We start from the raw sequence: 13,288 nt of genomic DNA, 5'->3' as shown, positions 1-13,288 counted from the left end.
ACTATAGATTGATCATAAACAGTTCACCAAGTTAAGCTAAGCACTGGTGATTAAAAATGGCATACTTAGCAATTCCGGAATAGCGAACCATAGAACACAGGATGTTCTTTGATCACATGCAAATATTTCTGGTGCAAATGCTGTTACATATAGTCTTAAATTTTGATTAGTATGAAGACCCTAGTTCAAAACTTTATACTTTGTGGCTTCTGTTTTTTAATAGCAAATATGAGCTCAAAACATAAATGCCTTCTCTTAGAAAAATTTCRCTCCTGGAGATCCTGAGAAGATGAGCTCAAATGGCCTACTAATAGGCTGTCAGTAAAATGAGAGTCTCCAAACGGTCAGTGTCACTATTAGACAAGTATTACAGAATCAGAAAAATGTTGAAGTACATAAACTGTTTTTTGCCTGCCTGTCAGACTGCACACTCAAGAATTTTTAAACAGTTTAATACAGCTACAAGCAYGGGCATTCGCAGAATTTAACAGCTATGATAGTCACTTACCAGCATCTACAGGTTTTTCTGCTTAGCTATGAATACACCTAATGCAGATCTCCTGTATGTTTTAGTAAAGGGAGCTGGAAGAAAGTTGTAACTAGTKTTCCTCTGTTGATAGGAAGAAGTTGCCAAAATTTTGGTCTTTTTTAACATAGCCTCTTGATAGAAGAAAACAAAACCCAAAGAGTTACAGATGCAAGACAAAGCACGTAATTTTAGTTTAGAAATATGAAGAATGAAGATATTCAATCATTAGTTTATCTGAATCTTTTATAGTTGGTCTATTCTGTTGGCAAAGCAAAACACTTTCTCTCTGCACTACTAMAATTTTGGAAGACCTACTGAAATTTGGTAATGTAGATTAAATGTGTTTTAATTTACTTGCATAGCTTGCTGTACTCTAGTAGCACTCTTCTACACAGCAAGCAGTAAACAGATAGAATGGCTTAGTAGTACTTTACATTAACAGAAAGCAGACATTCATTTATGCATTCCTGAGAATACAAAATATTYCTATCTAATTTATATTTTTATATATTACCACTTTTACTGAAGCATGCAAAAAAATTAACTTATGAGAAAGTATTTTTAAAGAAGTTCTTGCTATTGCCTATGGATTTATTCTAATACAACAAATTCTAAAGATTTACAGAAGATTTAACATTACCTATCATCCTTTATGAAAAATTTTGCTATGTCATGTTATTAATTAACAGATTAACACAATTTCTGAAGAAAATAATAACCAATATATACTGTTCCAGGCTAATTCTTTTTGAAGCCTAAATTCTAAAGCTGTAACCCTTAGACTTCCTGAGAATTTTCCAGTGGATGCAAGTAAATTTTAAGCATCCTTCTCTATTCTAGTATAATCAACAGAAAATCAACAGAAACCACAAACTGTCAACTACATTGTAATTTCATTCTAATTGTAAAGTTGAATACCAAGCCTCAGAAGGAACCATTGAGTAGCAGTGCACCAACCTGTATAGTGTATCTGAAGTGTTATATGCCTATTCTATGCTAAGATGTGTTTTTCTTCAGGCATACCAAAGGGAGATCAACCTCAAAATACATACATAACTCATTAAAGATGCTGACAACACATTTTTGCCAGTTAAAAGTTCCACCCCTTTCAGGCAATTTTCTTTAAAATTTCTGCTAATAAAAGACATTAAATGAGGAAACATATGAGGCAGCATATGAGCTGCCTAAGTTTAGATATAACAGAAGTTAGAGTTCTTCTGAAGCGCATGATTTCTTGAAACGATAATTCAAAATATCATATACCTTAAAATCTCATTTTACACACTTGCCAAGAYGACACAGCCCTACTGGTTACTTTGAATTATCTGAACTATTAAGGGTGACAGTTCCTTGGTTATTCTAAAACTATTTTTAAAACATGAAAACAACATGGAATTCTCCTTCTCCCTTTATGTAAGGCTATAAGCCGATTTTAAGCCTGCAGAATATATCACAGGCTTCAGATATTTTTGAGTCATCACGTTAACACACATTTCATTCAATAATTCATTTTCTGAAGCATCTATAACACAGACTAAGTCCCACTTTTCTAACTTTCTAAACCACTGTGAGGCACACTAAAGTTTTAAATGTGGACAACTCAGCGCTCACCAGAACACAGCTATTCAGCTGTCAGACTCCCTGAAAAGTACTTTCATTATAGATCTAGCCCAAATGACTAGTACCTTTGCCCAAACTACCACGATTAGGAACAGCCGTTACCCCAGGGAACTCTCTTAGGTTCCAATGCCTCCGCCGGAGCTGCCCTTCGTCTTGCTATGATTTTCAGTTACATCTTGTGGCGTTATGGTAAGCTGAGACCTTTATGACTCTTTCACTAGCTTCGGTAGTTCTAAGATATATGCTGTATCCTCTTTGAAAAGTGGTCTGGTTATGTATTAGAATAAAAATTTGGTCTCTAACTTGAGCAGCAGGCTACTTCAGGCTAGTTTTAGCTAGATCAGGCTGCAAGCACCCACTAGAACAGAGAATTGTGGACACAGATATAAAGTGGAAAAAGGAAAAAACAAAATAAGAATCTAGACAAATGCGAAGTGAAGTCAGATCACAAGAAACTAAGAATTTCAAATAATTTCAAGAAATTCAACAGATGAATCTTAGCAGAATCTTCATTTTCATTGAAATGACTCTCAATAAAATCCTTAAATATACCCAAGTTGTAGGAACTTTTGAGTGCATTTACAAAGCTTCTAAACTGGGAAAAGTATCTCCTATTATCAAGTCTATGAAGCTAGTTRCACCAGTCTTCACACTAAGACTTTTAAGATACACTATGCTAAAGCAGTGGCAGATGACTGTTACTCACAGACATTCTTAACTCCTTTACCTGCTTTGAAAACACAGTGGTATGATGGTATCACAGCTGAAATTTTCAGCTATTAGAACAAATACGGCAGTATCAACATTGGTCTAAAACAACCATAAAAGAGCACGAAAGGTATCAGAGCTATAGAAAGAATGTTAGTACTGCCAGTTATTGGCTTCTTTTTCTGTGACAGTTATGTAATAGTTTGCTAATTTTGCTTAAAGCTCTTATTTAGAAGAATTATATCAGATAGTAACCTCAGACTCTACACTGATTTGCAAAACCTAAGTAGTACACCAATTTCTTGCTGCTTATAGTCATTTCACCCAGAYTGAAAATGAGCGAGTGATTCATTGTTTTGGTACAGTATACAGGGCAAATTTGTGGAGGAACGTGAATGCTTCTTTCAGACAAACCATCACATTCCACAGTGATCTGGACAGAATCAGTTGTTTTAGATACGCTAACTAGAAGTGTTCTGAARTATCACTGTTTCTGTTCTAATTTGCTAGGTTCTCTCCCTGCATTTAATCTAAGATTTTTTTTACCTCAGCTTACTAAATAATTTCAAACAAAACAGGTAATTCTGTGGCTTTAGAGATACTTAAGCTCAAAAGCAATAAGAAATCAAAKATACTAGTAAGAAAATTATTGTTCATGCACTATAGATACAAAAAGAACTACTAGACAGGGTTGCATACTCTTGAAATGGGAACGTACTGCAACAGTAGGATATGTATTTTACGCCCCCAAATTACTTCAGAATTATTCGTTACTGGATGTTTTGTACAGTGGTTTACATAGCTCCATTGTTTAAGAAACTTTATAGAAAGTGTGCACAGCTAAAGTTCTGCATAACCCGGCAACAGTAACATATCTCCACATACTAGATCAACAACTTTGTGGAGGGCAAACTCTGAGCTACCAGTTTGAAAGAGTAACTAATACTGAACAGAGTTCAAAAGTCTTCTTCTAAAGAAGATCACACAAAAACAAGCAGCCTTTAACATGTAGTTACAATATAGTTCTCAGGACTTCCCTTGATTTCAGAAGCACATAATGAAGTTCATGAGTTGCACCAAATGTGACTCAGAGCGTATGAAAGCAGACCTTGTAAAAGCATACTCAGTGATCAGAGATATGATTAGACATAAATTCTCCAGTTGTAGTAAACTTCATTGGAATGCAATGGCATTACAGAAGAAAGATTCTTGCACTTTTTACACAAACATACCACAGCAACAGCTATCTGAATTAATAATTATTTTTGGCCAAAAATTCAAAACAATCTAGTAAGAATGATAAGCAAATCCCATCCCCTTCCAAATTAAAAATCAGTTCTTCAGTTACCTTTTTGATTCATCTTTTTACAGTTCTGAGCACAGCTCAAGTAATCAAACAAGTTCTCTGCAGTAGAGCTGGCTAGCAGAAAAATGCTTTCAGACAACCAACCCAAATAATTGAGTCAATATACAGAAAGTTGTAACTGTAATTCAGTCCTTGACCTTACTGAGAGGTTAAACACACACCTGGACAGCTCAAAAACCTGACTAATTATTGAATTATCTTCATTCACTGCAATCGAAATTACCATAAACTCTCAAAGAAGGTTCTTGAAATGTTTCAATTATGAAGCTACATTCATAGGAAACCTCTCTGCTAGTTAGTTTCCAATCAGCACCCTCTGAAAGACGAATTCTTTAGAGACAACACAGAGAAGAACAAAAGAATAATTTGAGAATTCTAAGTATTAATGGTCACAAACAATGTATGCTTGACAAAGTTCAAAGTTCTTAAATATCTGACCATCATGTTTCTTGACACCTTAAGRGATATTTCTTTAAAAAGTATTCTCAACTTGAATCTCTGAAAACTTTGTGCTGGTTTGCATAATATTTAATTCAAAGACTAAAAATAGTATAGTCCATCTAGTAAGACAAAAGCAGAGGGCAAACARTAACAGAAAAATATGCAACTAGGGTAAGAATTTCTAGGGTAAGAATTTGTGTTACCTCTTTTTAACACAGATTTGTGTTTGTATATAGCACAATTCACATCTGCTTGAAACAGAAAGAACTGTGTAAGTATTTGAAAAGCCAACTCCATGGAATGTCCTATCAAACTCCAGTTTAGAAAATAAAGCTGATTGTTTCTAAAGATCAGTCTAGGGCCCGCTACTAACCTATGGACACACCGGTAATCCTTGTTACTACTACTTTTCATCTGTCCTTTGCTAATAACTGACAAATGAGACTGGTAGAAATAAAATTATTGRAAAAGGAAGCCATATATTTGGAGCTGCAACTGTATACACTATCAAATACAACAAACTGTCTGGAACTACCTGTTTCTGTAAATATTTAACCCTCAGAAGAGGCAAAGCTAGGTAAGGAAGAGATTCTCCAAGAAACACAGAATAAAGGAACTTAGATAAGGACAAATAGCTGAGGTTATAAACATCTGAGAGCCTTTCATTTCATGCAGGTGGCTACCTAATTTACTTGGGCATATACCAAAGAAACCACAAATAAAACTATGAGAATTAAGTTAAATTCAACTTTAGAAAGCTCAGCCTTTGCTGACAGTATGGTTTAGGGTGAACAGCAAACACTTTGGTCACAATTACACATTTCTCCGAGAGAAACGAGAGGAAGGTCCACATGACTCTTACAGAGAGTAATGGTACAATTATCATTACCTTTCCAYAAAGATTCAATTACCAATGGAATAGGAGCGAGTTTGACTCATTCACTAGAAGAACCTTAGGTCCCAAGTTATATAGTCTTTTATATAATCAGGTTACTAATGTACTTGCACATGATTAACAATGAAAATACATCAAACAAGCATTTCTGAGAGATGGACTAAGTCTTCTTGCACTCTAGTTTTAAAAACAGGTGCAGTCAGATGATAAAAATCAACATTCAACATGTTCTGATCACAGCAACTAGTTTTTTCCATGGTAAACCCCCCAAAATGAAACTTGGATGCAAACTTTGCCTCGGAAATAAAGTAGTACAACAACTTTTTTATGCTGCCATCTGGTGGGATGTAGTGACAACACCATCTATGTTTAGTAAAAACTAAAACCAATGATCTTTATTTTCCATCCAATTTACCCCACTAGAGAGTTCCACACTGATCTTGGTTTTTATTTTACTTCTCTCTTCCATACCTTCTTCACCAGAGATGCAGAAGCTATTTTCAGTAGTAACTTTGGTTTTGGCTATTGCTGCAAGAAGTACAACACTGCTCCTTGAATAGAAGACTACCACATTTCATCAGTTCTATGTTCATCAAGGTTGAGTCTTTGTTATCATCAGAAAGTAAGAGTAATAACAGTTGCTATTAAACATGAGCCCTCTTTCACAGTTAGACTGTGTTTTGAGAGGCTTTAGTCTAGCTAGGCTTTCAAATGATCCAGTATTAGTATTTTCTGTTTTTTAAGCAGGTCCTTCTTCCCCTTCATATCATATTACAGATAAAGAGCAAATAAGAAAGACCAACATTATTTTCACTTTGTAAGAAAGCATTGCAATACAGATCTTCTGAAAGGAGATTCTGACACACTGAGCAGGCTGTTCTATGATGTGTATCACTTTTAGATGGGATTTTTCCCTTCCTCAAATAAAAACTAATGAAAATAAAAGGTTCTATCTATGCATAATCTCCCAAAGCATTTTCACCATTAACTGTTTTTGCTGCAAATAGACATAATGCTCTTTGAGAAAAATGCAAAGCAGCCTTTTTCTAATACATACAGTTAAAGTCTTTGAATAATAATAAAAAACAAAAAAACAGGAAATGTCCCACAGGCAGTAGCAGGCACTCAAGTGAACAAATGCAACAGCTGATAATGGCCAAGCAAATGATTCTATACAATATAAACGTTAACTAAAAAAGAAAAAACAAAATCCAAGTCAGTACATTTTTTTCCTGATGAGCAAGTATCAGGGAAGAAATAAATCTATTATTTGAAAATCTAAACCAAGCATCAGAAAAATCCCACATTTTCTCCCCACATAACTAGGTAGCTTCAYTGGCCACTTCAAAATCTCGTATTACTACTAGCTAACCAACCGTATAACTCTAATTTGTTATCACAAAGCAGGTACTGTATATGCTTATTTAGGCCATCCATGAGATAGCGTAATTTGTAGTTACATAATCTTATGGTAATTATAGTTAGAATTACTAGTTACGAACTGGGCACTTCCRACGTAATTACCAAAAACTGGCTGCTAGAGACTCAGTATTAACATGATTAGTAGAACTCTTGCAAAACAAAGTGTTAYGTAAGACTGACTTGGAGGAAGACTGTTTCTCCTCATCTTTTTTGTCTTTGTAATTGACAAAGAAAGAAAAAGTTGGAGATAGACACCAATGTTTTTTTGGTGTGGGTAGCACTTACCTCCTATGACCTGACTACACATGCTGATTCTGCCCCTTCCTATTTGTTATCTAGGAGGCCACAATTTTTCCAACGTTAGTCCTCTCTCAAGAATTTTACTTGCTTTTCTTCACCTTAATTGCCCAATTTCAGTAAAGCACCAGTACTGCAACCCTTTCTGTTTCCAGTATATTCATTACTGGTATGTTGATTACTGCACAGCTTCTCTCGTGTTACAGACAGAAGAACACACTTGCAGTTGCAAGACTATGGTGTGGGGGAGGGGAAAGAACGCTTCAAAACTTTAGATCATGAACATGTTCCTAGCTATATCCAATTGACTTATCGTAAGTGGTGCAAGAATTAAAGGACGGTTGGGGCAACATACWTTCTGTAAACTGTCTTCCATGAATTACTTTCAGTTCACAGCTCATAGCCTTGCTAGAAAAAATTGATTCAAGGAAGCCTACTCACATGCTTACAGTACCTGAAGCCCAAAAGATGGTGCTGTCTTCGCATTCTGTGATAATTAAGCCTTTGTATCAACATCTGGAAATGAAGCAATGAGTACATGCAAATATGCAGAGCATCAATTCAAAAGTTCCAGTGATAAAACTACTAMTAATAAATAGAACTGGTCGAGTTGATAACAGTCCTAAGCTAGTGAAAGACTGAACAGGATACTCATAACTAAAGCAAAAAACCTATTTTCAAAATATGTCTTCCTATTAGGACAAGAGTTAAATACCACGTATGAAACTTTAGTTACCTCAACAATAAAGACAAAAGTTAGCATAAACAAACTTGAACACAATTTTAACCTGAAATTGTTTCTTCACAGCTGTTCATCATGTACAGATATTCTATCACCTCCACCATGACATGCTGCAAACATACGCCAATGGTTGCAGACAGCAAGCCAAAAATTAGATGAATGTATGAAGTCAAACCTGAAAAGATGACAACTAAGAARGGTGGAAGGAGTGATGAGGAAGCAGCAGCTCCTCAAGGCTATTCAAAGACCCTCATTCGTGAATATTTCTTATGCTAACAATGCAGCTCCAAACATTACAAGTAGTCTTTAATCAAAATTTAAGAAATAAGAGAAACTGAATACTAGTGAATACTTTGAAAGATATCAAGAAAACACTCAGTTTTCTGTGTACTACAGAAAAGGAAATAYAAAGCCTTATAACTGAAAGTGAAAGCCAGCTGGCTGGGGAGAAGATACTAGAGAAAGGATACAATTATAAAATAACAAAACAAAAGACATACTCCTGAACACTGAATTCTAAATCAAGGAACATAGGTGAGAGAATGAGATGCTGTGCTGGAGGTGGTTCTGCCTAGTCCATTAGAACTGGATACTATCTATAGCTGGTTTCAGARCTAACTGTTAAAAGACACCTGCAGTAAACTCTCTCTCTTACTGCTTTTTTCTCTCCTGAGACTTTTGCTGCTTGCGTAGTTTGCCTCCCCTGCAAGGTTCTCCTTCCTAACTGCACAAGTAGTCGCTAATACTTTGGCAAGACAACCAAGGGTGGGAAGGAACAGAAACATGCCTAGAAGCAACACCAACGTTTAAATTACAGAATGAAGGGAGAGGAAAAGAGGGAGGTAAGTGAGAATGTGCAATACACTTTCCAGCACAGGTACACCTTATACAAACAGGCTACTGGGCCTCCCGGTCAGGTTTCAGCTCCAAACAGTATAAAAATATTTAATATTTAAAAACTAGGCCCATCTATTGTGGAACTGCTTCACAAGACAGTAAACCCATGCAAGTGTGTGTGTGTGTGTGTGTGTGTGTGTGTGTGTGTGTGCAAGTTTCCCTCAATGGTTTGATCTTGCTGCAGTAGTTTGCTGTAAGGGAAAGAGGGGGACAGGGGCTGCCTGGGCCATGCTAACTGGGCTGGTTGACAGAAAAACTCTCAGTCTGGGTGCTGGGCTGGCCATTACCTGCTTATTGCCAGCACTATASTTCCTTGCTGAGAAATCAGGGATGGAGAGGTAACCAACTCTAGGTTTGCTGCCTCTCATCCTCATGGGCTGCACTGCCATCCACAACTGAGCTAAGGGTCATTCTCCTCTCTGCTCTCTAGACCAAACGGGGGGGGGGAAGCCACCCACCTTGACATCTGAGACTACAGCACAAACTGTATCATTTTTGCAAAAACCTCAGTATGCTATAATCACATAGAAAGGAATTAAAACCTACAACAGATGAGCAACCTACATGCAAATAAAGCGTCAGCGTCCGTTACCAGGCAGACCTGCAGTGAGGGGACCGCTGAGAGACCCTAACGGCCGCTGCGCGAGGCCAGCGAACCGCGCAACGGCCGCGGCGCGCGGGGGCGGGGCGGCGCCCGCGAGCTCCACAACGGCCCCCCACAGGGGGGCGGCGCTGATTGGCTGGCCGCTCCCGATGGCGGGAGGGGCAGCCTGCGGCGCCCAGTGGCAGCGGCTGCGTCCGCGGAGCGCAGCGCGGTGCACGCTGGTCCCGCAGCAGGCGCGGCCGTTAACGGACGGTTCCCGGGGCCGRGCCGCCGGCGGCCTTCGGGCTCCTGCCCCATGGAAAGTCAGGTCCTCTGGGCACTGTGAGGAAAGAAGGTGAGGCCTTCACACATCCCGGCTAGACTCCTGGTTTTGATTGTTGTTGTATGCAAAGCAAAATTCGCTGGGAGATAGCAGAGCAGTGCTATAAAAATAGAGTATTCCCATTGCCTCCAAGCTCATAGTGTTACTACACCACATTAATGTATTTTTTTATTAGTATCACATATAAATAGAAAAAGAGGGAAAGAAAACGAGGGCAATGCTGATGCTGTGCCTCTCTCCTCTCATTAGCAACATCAGAAATCGCACTATCCTTGAGAAAAGATACTGCTCTACYGGAACAGAACGGGCCTCTGGGAACTGGTAATGGGATTTAGGGCCTTGCACCTCTCTGGTATGCTATAACGTTTCCTAGCTGCAAAGTTATAGCACCCTGCAATGAAGCGCAACCCTACATTGTGTGCAAGTTTACAGCACCCAAATGTTACAGCAAAGCCTTCCACCCAACAGCTGCAGTCACACAGTATTCACAATTCCTTAAATGGCACTGCTTAAAGGCTGGCTGCCCCRACAGCTCAAAAATGTTCCGTTTCCCTCCAGGCAAAATCAACACCTACCTAAACAATATGGATCCAGTGTCGGTTTCTAAGTAGCATTTAGTTTATAGTCTTAAAATCAAATGACCAATTACAACAGTTAAAAAAAAAAATGATGGAAATTGCTGTCATAGTTTCAGATACACAATTCACTTCAGTGATATTACTGCTATTTATTGGAAGACTGCTAGGGAACCCGTGAAGAGCAACTGTATACAACCTGGAAGGTGTYTGGCAAAATACTGCATCTTCCACTGACTCACAGAATGACATATGAGGATACTTTGCCCCTGTGTTCAAAAAATTCTTAACTGGAAACATAAAGGAAGTGTATCTGGTATTTCATTTGAGAGACTGGAAAGGCATCAGAGAAGGAATTCATTTTCATGGTCACTGTTACCTGATTAGATTTTGTCCCTGTACTATAGCTTTCTCAATCTCTAGGTAAGAGAAAGAGAAAAACTAAAAAACAAAACAAAAAAAAAAAAAAAAAAAAAAAAAAAAAAAAAAAAAAAAAAAAAAAGGATACAAAGGATACACCCCTCAAGGATACACCCCTAAAATTCAAGAAGTTTGTGGCTACAAAAGAGATTAAGCAGTAATGTCAGAATGAAATTCAGATCTCTTGAAACTCAACCCTGGTACTCTCTTTTCCAGACCATACTGCCAAGATGCATTTTGTTCACTGACTGATTTAAGAAACTCCTTAGCTTACTACTGCAGAAGGTCATAGTTCCATTAAGGGAGAGGAGCCTAACCAGCAAGTGTATATGTTGCTCATACAGCTATGAAAACATGATAATTTCAGATGTTATCCCTAGCAAGTAGCTGAATGGTTATCTCATTATCTCAGTGTCTTATCATAGAAAAACAAGCTTCTTTTTTGGCCAGGCTTTGAAGTCTTTCAGTTTCTCCGTTTCAAATTACTCGTGAATGATAAATACTCCAAGTCAGCTTCTTTAATTTCTTTTTAGGATATAGTTTGTTAAAATAACTTCAGATTTTAAACAGCTCAGCATCAAATCTACCATTCTTCCTAGAAACAATCTCATCTACCTCAGTATTTATCTACTGAAAAGGAATTATTTGTACATTCTTTTACCATACCCCTCCATTGCATAACCAGTGTGGACAGCTGCCCTCCCAAATCCTGTAGCGCTCTCTTCCCCCATTTACACTACATCTTCTCAGAGAAGATGCCCGCCCATAGGGCCATAATGGGACACTTGGTCAAAAGGCCTAGCATTTAAACAGCGATAGAGGGCTAATATCTGCAAGGTTCCCCAGACAAGTTCCTCTCTCGAGTAGGTATATATGTATACATTAAAAAAAAAAAAAGAAAAAAGAAAAGAAAAAAGCATAAGAAAACTTTTCATTTGGTATGGAAACACCCCACTTTCAGTCTCACATCAGCATCCTTCCTTTCCATCCACCGGCAGGTAAGAATCTCTCTTGGCAACAGGATACAAGGAAAGAACAGGGAAGAATGTTACTAGGTATAAACATACACACTCCTGCTGGGACATCCAGGACGACTAAAAATGAATGGTTATTAGGGGATTGAGAGTACTTGCTATACAATTCAGCATGGCTATCTTACAGCATGTAGAACTTTTCAGTGCAGAGTACACATATGTATATATTACTTTATCTTTTCTTTTCCTCCTCTGTTTTTATCCTTTGGTTTTCAGCATCAACCTACTGGAAAAGCATTGTACAATGTCCCTGCTGTGCTACAAGTCTCCTTTTCGGTTCAATTAATGAGCCATAAATAACACGATGAAGGTATCAACAAAGAGTGTAATTCATCATAACTTGTCAGAGGGGCAATTCTTGGGAGGAGAATGCTCATTCGCAGTCTGGCATAACAGGCTAAGATTTATTCCTTGCCTAGTACCTCCCCCTTCACCCTCAGTTTGCCAAAATTTATCTTGTGCTGGAACCCTCACAGGTGCACTGCTTTGACAAATATGTTGTGAAGTCCAGTATTCATCACAGGCAAGTCTTTGTTGGGAAAGAGGCAGCAAGAAATAAATTTGTTTTAGAAAGAAGGTGCTCGTGATTCAGTGTGCTCAGGGGTATGAGGAAAGGCAGACAGGCTCATTATTTTTAACCTCCCTGCGTCTGCAAGAGAAGAAAATGAGGTAACGCAGTTGATGTGACATTACAATCCCTGACTTCATTACTTGCTGCTTGGTTAAACAACCATCTAGGTAATCACTACTACTATAGTCTTACTTAGCTCCATTTTCTCCTCATACTCGCCTCCAACAGATAGGACCAACTGATGGATACTGGTATCCTTTACGGAGGGAATTTTGCTCATTGCCAAGTCCTTTATCTAAACTAACAGTCACCAGTTGAAACTCATTCTCACAAACCTAACTCACTGTGAAGCTACAAAAACCATTCTTAGATTCATGAAGGTAGCCCTCTAAAATAGTATACTGAATAAAAGATGATCATCTAAAACACTTGAGATTCAGAAAGCAAAATAAAGGCTATGTTGGGATAAAAAGCTAAAAAAAAAATTACATTGCTCCATATTTACACCATCATTGTTAGCATCAAAGTGTAACTGTCAGTTAGTGTCTTCTCTGAAACACAAAACACAACATAGATGGGCCTGAAACAAATCCAAAAACCTGGRAATCTTCAGTGTAAAAAATGAGGGTAAATCCCGCTTTCATCTGAATTTAATGTGTGCAGGAGGGCGTCATGCCTGTAATAGTCAGAATCAGTAATGAGGATTTATCTAATTTATCTAGTTTGTCCAAGAGCTAAGCAGTTTGACATTCTGAATCCAAAATTGGCCCAATTCTACTAGAAATGGGACTGAGGATAATTTGAAAGTAATCCTGTTTCAGATTGCTTATACAAGAAGTCCTCAA

The 13,288-nt window shown here is 37.9% G+C and overlaps 1 protein-coding gene and 1 long non-coding RNA gene across 4 annotated transcripts in view; one reads left to right on the top strand and one right to left on the bottom strand.

Moving 5' to 3' along the window:
* Positions 1–13,288, bottom strand: part of RORA (RAR related orphan receptor A) — a 384,486-nt gene that overhangs the window by 220,816 nt on the left and 150,382 nt on the right. The window lies entirely within an intron of this gene.
* Positions 9,796–13,288, top strand: part of LOC146596580 (uncharacterized) — a 30,502-nt gene continuing 27,009 nt past the window's right edge. For both annotated transcript variants that reach the window (XR_014895615.1, XR_014895616.1), the window contains exon 1: positions 9,796–9,855. This is a non-coding gene — a long non-coding RNA (uncharacterized LOC146596580). The remainder of the gene's footprint in view (positions 9,856–13,288) is intronic.

Source organism: Rhea americana, unplaced genomic scaffold (assembly GCF_003343005.1).
Source record: "Rhea americana isolate MKP2758 unplaced genomic scaffold, rheAme1 scaffold_2, whole genome shotgun sequence".
Lineage (NCBI taxonomy): Eukaryota > Metazoa > Chordata > Aves > Rheiformes > Rheidae > Rhea > Rhea americana.
Note: the sequence above shows the minus strand (reverse complement) of the source record. Positions and strands in the feature narration are given on the sequence as shown.